At 52.7% G+C, this 7702-nt stretch overlaps 1 protein-coding gene across 1 annotated transcript in view; it reads left to right on the top strand.

Moving 5' to 3' along the window:
• The first annotated feature begins 6499 nt into the window (after positions 1-6499).
• Positions 6500-7702, top strand: part of ZDHHC22 (zinc finger DHHC-type palmitoyltransferase 22) — a 7437-nt gene continuing 6234 nt past the window's right edge. Inside the window, exon 1 of the mRNA XM_046647067.1 lies at positions 6500-6533. The gene's annotated coding sequence lies outside the window, so the exon portion shown is untranslated. The remainder of the gene's footprint in view (positions 6534-7702) is intronic.

Here is a 7702-nt window from a genome sequence, read left to right as displayed (position 1 = left end):
GAAAATCCTGCTTCTGTGCCGAGACCAGGGGATGGATAATTTAAATGTGTCTGAACTTTTCCACAGCAGAAGAAAAAACTCCCAAGTTGTCCCCCAAATTAATTTTCCTTTTCCTCTTTATCAACACAATTCACAAATTTTAGGTGGTTACACAACTACTTGTAGCTAGCTAGGTGTGGCCATGTGACTAAGTTCTGGCTGATGAGAGGTAAGTGGATGTGTTGTGTGCAACTTCCAGGAAATGATAAAGAGAGGGGCATGTCCTTTTTCCTTCTCACTGGCTGGAATATGGACGTGATGGCTGGGACAGGAGCAACCAATCTGGACCATGAGGCAACATGCTCAGGATGACGAAGCAACAAGATAGAAAGAGTCTGGGTACCACATGATCATGGAGCCTCCATATCAGCCCTGGACTGGCTCCTTTAAACTTTATTAAGTTTCACCTTAGTTTAAACCAGTGTTTTCTCAGGGTTTCTGTCACATGTCATAGAACCTAATCTTAATTAATTACAATAGCTATCACTTATGTAACACTTACTATGCCAGCCACCATTCTAAGTGCTTTACAGATGCCATCCTGTTTAAGCTACAAAACAACCCTACGAGGTGGGAATTATAATTAGCCCTGTTTTACAAATCAGGAGCCTGAGACACAGAGAGGTTGACCGATTTGCTTGAGGTCCCACAACGAGTGACTGGTGGCACTGAAATCTGAACCCAGATCCTCTCACCCCAGAGCCTGTCTCTGACTGCGCTTCTGGGCCCTCCCCTCTGGCTCCTTTTTATCCTCTGGTCCCATCTGACACTTCCATCCCGACCACAGGCCTCTTCATGTTAACTCCACTCCCCACCCGCTCCATTCCCCATCTCCAGCAAAAAGCCTGTTCTCTCTACGTGCTGTTCCTCTGGGAAAAGACTGACCGGTGAGTCCATGCTAAAGTGTGAGATCGACACCAGCACAGTATGTCACCACACTGGATGCGGCTTGGGTGTTGGAAGTCAAGTGACCTGGGTTTTATTTCTGCTGCTAGCAAGCTTTGCGATCTTGGCAAATCTCATAACCACTCTGAGCTCCCATTTCCCCATCTACAAAACAGGCAAGTCAGACCTTCATTAGGCAGGTTTGTTGTCAGGATTGAATGAAATAACCAGCGCGAGGCACCTGGCCCCGTCATCCTGGCACATAATGGGTGGCAGGAAATATGGATTTTTATTTAGTTGAATTCCGCTTGTCCGTCGCTCCCTCTAAGCTACCTTTAAAGGTCAGATATTGAGGTATAAGTTACATACAGTAACGTCCTCCCTGTGGAGAGCTACCGTTCTACAAGTTTTGCAAACATACAGTCATGCAACTACCACTAAAATCAAGGTATAGATCTCACCCCGAATAGTCCCCTCACGCTCCTCTGTCCCCCCCAAACTGTTTCTTTTTTATCCTAATATTTACTGAGCACCCATCGTGGATGAGGCTCTGTGCTGGGTCTAAGGTACAGAAACAAAGCTGATGGTAAGTTCCCTCCCTTGGGGGTTTATATCAGCTATAAAGAGACAATAAACAACAAAATAAACACACAAACAAGATTATCACAGAGGCAGTAAGTGCTATGCAAAAAGCAGGATTATTTAGTAGCTAGTAGCTGGTGGCCTATTTCGGTAGAAATGGCAGGTGTTATTGAGTTGGCATCTTTGTCATTTAAAATTCACAACAAATTCTGCAAGTTAGCTAAAATCCCCATTTAAATGGAAGGGAATTTGAGGCTCAGAGAGGCTAAGGAACTTGCTCAAGGTCACACAGCAAGTGAATGGGAAAACAGGGATTCAAGCCCAGGTCAGCAGACACGAAAAGCTCGCCCCAATAGCTCCTGTTTTTTTCATCACACCACATTGCCTGTCTCCTGGGCCCCGGGCCATCTCTGCCAGAGCAGCAGAGGAAGTTGGAGGCAGTGGGGTTCCGGGGTGTGAGGTCTGGGCTGCCTGCAGCTCTGCAACCATAACAAGGTATCTGAGAGTCCTACAACCAGCCAAGGGCACCGCAGTGACCTCGCTCTCCTGTCTCACCTCCCTCCTCGTCTAATTGAGCTGTCAGCCTTCCGCCTCATTCCCTCCCGTCCGGGACACCTGGCATCGCAGGGCTCTCAGCAGAGACAGCTGATCTCCTCAGGCCTCCCGAGCCTCCTCCATCGTGAAGACATAAACCGAGGTGTGTCAGGACGCCGTGGGCACTCTCTCAGCCGCCTTCCTTTTCTTTCCTCTCTCCTTTCCCCTCTTCTCCCCTCTGCCCTCTCCCTCCCTCCTCTTTTCCCTCCCATACCCCCCTTCTCCCTCCCTCTGCCTCCTGCATGCTCTGAGATGAAAGGCCCAATTAATCTTGCTGCCGCCACCTCCACCACCTCCGCTGAGCCGCACATGGGGCCACAAGCATAGGAATCCCTACCAGGACTGCCTGAGCTGTCCCTGGAAACCAGGCTGAGTTGGTAAAAGATCACATTCGTTTCTCCACAGCCTGAACACTCCAAAGGAGGCTCCGCCAAGCCAAGCCAAGATTTCCACCCTGATCCATCATCAATCACCAAGGAGATCGCTGGTGTCACCTGTCACCCAGAGGGTGACATTCAGACCTGCTGATTCTACCTTGACAGGTGAGCTTGGCTGTTGAGCATCCCTGTCCCCATCACATGCACCCTCTCCAGCACCCAGACAGCAGAGCGCTTGAGAGCGTCTGGTTCCTGTGCCGTCGGGTGCCCTTATTTATGTCATTTCACATAAATATCTTACCTAAAGGGAGATCATGCAGGTCTTTTATTCTGCAGGAGTATGTTAGATCCTTGCTTCCTTTATGCCCATGACGTGTTCCAGAAAAGTTAAGTATCGATGAGATTTTTGCATGTTAAATCACATTTTAAGTCGAACATAGGCAAGACTTGCAAATTAACGTGCAGCAAATCTCTGAACCTCAGTTTCCTCATAAGAAAAATGGGTTTAATCATTTCTGCCCCAGCTAGCTTGCAGGGCTGTTAAGAGACTTGTGCAATTAAATTTTAATTTCGTGGGTATACTTTGTAAACCTGCAGAGCACTTTATTCCATCCAAGTAATGTTGTTGTTAAAATGAAAACATGGTTGGCCAAGTAAATTAACCACTTCCTAATGGAAATTCTCTGAGAATTCAATTTTCCTATATTCAGTTGGCTAAGATGAAGGTTAAACCTATACATTTTTCAAATCCAGGCAGGCAGGGATGGCATCTCAGTAAGCCTTCTGAGGCTCGAGGAGCACTTTGCTGTTGCCCCTGGCTATGACTTGCTATCGGCAGTAAAGAGCATCCTGTCTGAAGATGTCCATTAAAACCTTAATTTCAGGGCATCAGTTAACCTTGAGACCCCACTCTATCTTCACCCTGATCATGAGAGCATGGGAGCATCAATAAGAGCGTGAGAATAAGGAAAATCCCCACAGCCTCCTTAGGTGTGGCCCCTGGTGTCTCAGCATGTTCTCCATCCCAAACACACAGGGAGTCGTAGGACCAGACAGACATGTGTGTGGGGTTCCCCCCTCAATGGAGAAGCTGCGTGCTGCACAGAGTTCTTCTCTTTGTACACAACATTCTGAGGCAAAATGGAATGATTGCCACTTGGGAGGGAATTCATTTTATTCAAATAACACCACCAAACAGCAAGATTTATGGCACGTCTTTCTGGGAAAGTGCTCGGCAGCAATCAGAGGCCTGTCTGTGTTCCTGCCCCCTTGGGACCGCCTGCAGGCACAGTCATAGCTCAACTATGAGAATATATGACAAGTGCACTGGAGAGTGCGGTTTATAAATTATTTTCTGACGTTGTCTATGGAGATGAGCCTACAGTTGGGGTGGGTGGTGGCAGGATGCAAGATCAATTGTGGGTGCGTCCTCAACAGACATTTCAAAGACCTTGGAACATAGCTTTCCTCTCAGAGAGAGACCAGTATTCACTCATCAGTCAATATACTTTTACTCAGTGTCTCTTCTGGGCAAACCATCCTCTGAGACGATATGGAGGAGACCCCAAAATATTTCCAACCTAGACCGGGAGCTCTCACTTTAGTTGGAAACGTAAGGCGTTCTCATGGCTAAAGATAAGGGCCCAGAAGAGAAATAGGAGGAATAAGCAGCTAGCACGGTGCCGTCTCCTGCCAGGATTGAGGCACTCACATTGTCCTGTTTGACTGTCATCCCCACAAGGTAACATCTTCATCCCACTTCATGGATGAAAATACTTCGAGCAGAGAGTGTAAGTGACTTGCTCAAGCTCCCACAGCCGGTAAGTGGCAACAAAGTGTCCGTTCTTAGTCTGCTTAATTCTGATGGGGCCAGAATGCAAGTGAAGGTTTCAGATTGACCTCCCTATTGATTTTGTCGTGGATAAGCACCAATTTTAGAAAAAAAAAAAAAAAATTTGGCTGTACTTCCTCTTATTCAATTTACTTAAGAGGTGGGGCTGAAGAAGCATGCGCTCTAGATCTGAAGCATTAATGTCCTTTTCTGTTGATAAACTATATTTCTAAGCAAATAATTGTTCTCGTCCGTTTGCGTTTCCACGGCCAGATCTCTGTCTCTTTCCTGCCTGAGTACTCCCTTCCCCCACTGACATCTTCCCACGTGCCTTTCGCTTCTCCCTCTCTTTCTCTCCCCTCACGCACACACAAATTCAGACACACACCTTCCCACCACACACCCAAATGCGAAATAAAATTAGAAATACCATCCGACTCTCAAGGTATTTAGGGAATGGAGATCTTCAATCAATAGAGCCAAACCCAGCGCTCCAGGCTCCCTCCCTCCCAAGCCAGTGCAAGAGGCAGGCAGAGCTTGTGAAAAGGGCCCAGGCAGCCATGATCTTGACACAAAACAGCTCTAAAAGGCAAAAGACCATCTGTGCTTCCCTATGTCTGCCCTGTGGCCACTGGAACTTGCAGGGCTACCAGATTAGCGGGGGATGACGCCTAGCAAGCTGTTCTCTTGCTTCCGTGCAAGACCCTGTCAGAACACGAAAAGGTTTCCTGGCCCCCTTTTTATTTTGATGTACACTGATAAAATACAGAGAAAACAAAATATGTTTTGTTCATATTCAAAAATCCAGGCTGAGCTGATAAGCATATGGTCCTCATTTTAAGGGATTGCTCTTGTTTTAATCAACCAGTTGAGAAAGTGATGAACAATTATTTATTTACGATGCTCGCCTTCATCCAGAGGAGTGAAACAGGGCAGGTGGGTGAGCCATGACAGCCCAGGAAACTGAGGAACTGGGTGCCAATACTCCTGCAGTGTTTCTAAAGCTCTTTTTACTCCACCTCCATCCCCTCCATCTGACACACACTGGCCAGGGGTCCCCCCCTCCTACTGCGTCTCAGCACCCACCTCGGAATAGTGGAGATGGGAAGAGGAAGGAAAAAGGAACAGGGAGAGGGGATGCGGCTCCAGGCAGAAGCTCCCAGCTCAAGCTCTGTATCTGGATAAACCCCTCTGTGTCCTCTCTTCCCGGGCATCAGAGCTCCCCCTGGGTCTCAGGATGAGGCCGGGTTGTGCAGAGGCCGGGAGCAGGCGCATTAGTTCAAATCCAGGCTCTGTCACTTACCCGCCACATGACCTTGGCGTGTGACTGAGCCCTTCTGTGCCTCAACCTCCTCATCCACACAATGGGGGTCATCGAGCTTCTGCTGAGAGGATTAACAAAGCTGCCTTATGCTAAAGGCTTAGCACGCTGCTTGGTACATAGGAAGGGCCCAATTACTAGTGCCAATCAACACAAACTAATACTCCAATGGTGCTTACCATGGGCAGGCCCCGTTTAAGGGCTTTACATAGATTGCCACACAGTCCTCACATCTCTGTTCTACAGATGAGGAAACTGGAATCTGAAGATCACACAGTAGTGAGTGCTGGATATTCAGACCCAGGCAGACAGGCTCCAGAGTCGAGGTTTTCAACCTCTCTGTGCACAATGACGCTGATCTTTATGGGTGTTGCCCCTGGCAAGCTGAGCGCTCAAACCCCCAGGCTTCCCTCGGTCCGAGAGCGAGAGCGGAGAGCAGGGAGGGTTGTCCGCCACAGCGGGGAGGGACGGAGCAGAAGCATCCCTCTGCATGATGTGGCTAGAGCATCCACATCAGGGCCGAATCCAGAGCCTCCAGCTGGAACCGGCAACTGAAGCCAGGCAGGGCTCCCCAGCTCTCTCCAGGGGAATGAGGGGAGGGGGGGCAAGTCCGAGATGCTGAGAGGGGTGGCCAGAGCGCCGCCCCCAGGAGGGGAGGGAGGGGTGGCGGGGCTAGGGGGTGCCCAGCTGCCATCCCCACCGCCTCCTGGCCCCCACTCGCTGGCGCCCAAGTGGGAGGACGGCAGCTGCCCGCTCCCTCCTCCCCGCACCCCCGCTACCTGCCCAGTCCCCGAAGCGAAGCGTGAGGAGGCTGCGAGCCAGCGGGGCCGAGCCCACAACTTTGCAGCCTCGGGGAGGGCGAGAGCCGGCGTCCAGGGCTCCTCTTGTCCGCGACCGGAGCTCGGTGAGTTCGTTTCCCCACCCCTCTGCGGCGGTGCGGCGGCGGCGGCGCGGGGGTCGGCTTCCCGGGCGTCCGGGAGGCGGTGGCCAAGAAGCCGGCGGCCGGCGGCTCTGCCTGCCTCCTAGGGCTCCGGCTGTGCCGCCCTCCGCCGCGGGCGAGGCCGGCGCCGGTGCTGTACGGACAGCTCTCCGCGCCCGGGGTCGCCCAGGGGGGGTCTCTGCTGTCCCTGCTCCGGCGCAGGGCCCGGGCTGCGGCTGCCCGCCGAGCGCCTCTCACTCCCCGAGCCCCTGTCCTTCGCCTTCCAGGCGCCGCGGCGCATCTGGAGGCTGCTCCCGCGCCCCCCTGGCGACCGGCGTGGGGAAGGCACTTGCTTCTCCGGAGCCCGGGGCCGAGGGCTCTCCGGGGTGGGCAGCGCCGCCGCAGCCCCCGGGAGCGCACGCCCGGGGCGGTGCCGAGTCCCCAGCGACCACCCCCGGGCGTGCCTTGCGCTGAGCCCCTGCTGTAGAGAGAGGCCCGCGCTCCCCACGGCGGCCGCGGGTCCCCGGGGACACTGGAACCTGCAAAGGGGACTCCAAGGTGACCAGTCGCCCAATCAAGGCGGGACAGCCCGGACGGAGGCCTCGTGGCATTCGCCCAGCCTGGGTGCAGCCGCCTTCCCAGAACTTTTCTCGCGCCTCGGGCTCGCCGACTCATTAGCCCCTGGAAAAGTTCTCTTGGGCGCCAGAATCTCATTTCCCGGTGGCTTCCGAAGCCTGGCAGAAACCAGCGCTGTGGAAGGCGGGGTGGAGTGGGGATGCGGTGGGGGCTGCGCTCAGCGGCGGGGGGTCGATCCGCCGAAAGGCTGGCGGAGCAGCCACTCCTGCGCCCAGGGCGGGCTTGTTGGCATCGAAAGGGTTTCGGAGCCATCGGGGTTGTTTGGGTTTCTCGCCCAAGGAGGGCGGGAGGAGGGCGCGAATGGGGGATTTTAATTTCGTCGCCTCAAATGAAAACGCTCCTCGCAAAGAAATAGCCTGGGCAGCCAGCGTCGGAGAGATGGGCTGACCGGGACCAGCTGACACAGGTATTCCGGCTGAGCCCCCCATCGCCCCGCACCGAGTGCCTGAGCGCGTGTGTGAATGTATCGATTGTTTTAATTGATTTTTTCAAAAAGCCAAGTGGCAGAGGTTGAGTGT

Source organism: Equus quagga, chromosome 20, assembly GCF_021613505.1.
Source record: "Equus quagga isolate Etosha38 chromosome 20, UCLA_HA_Equagga_1.0, whole genome shotgun sequence".
NCBI classification, from domain to species: Eukaryota; Metazoa; Chordata; class Mammalia; order Perissodactyla; family Equidae; genus Equus; species Equus quagga.
Note: the sequence above shows the minus strand (reverse complement) of the source record. Positions and strands in the feature narration are given on the sequence as shown.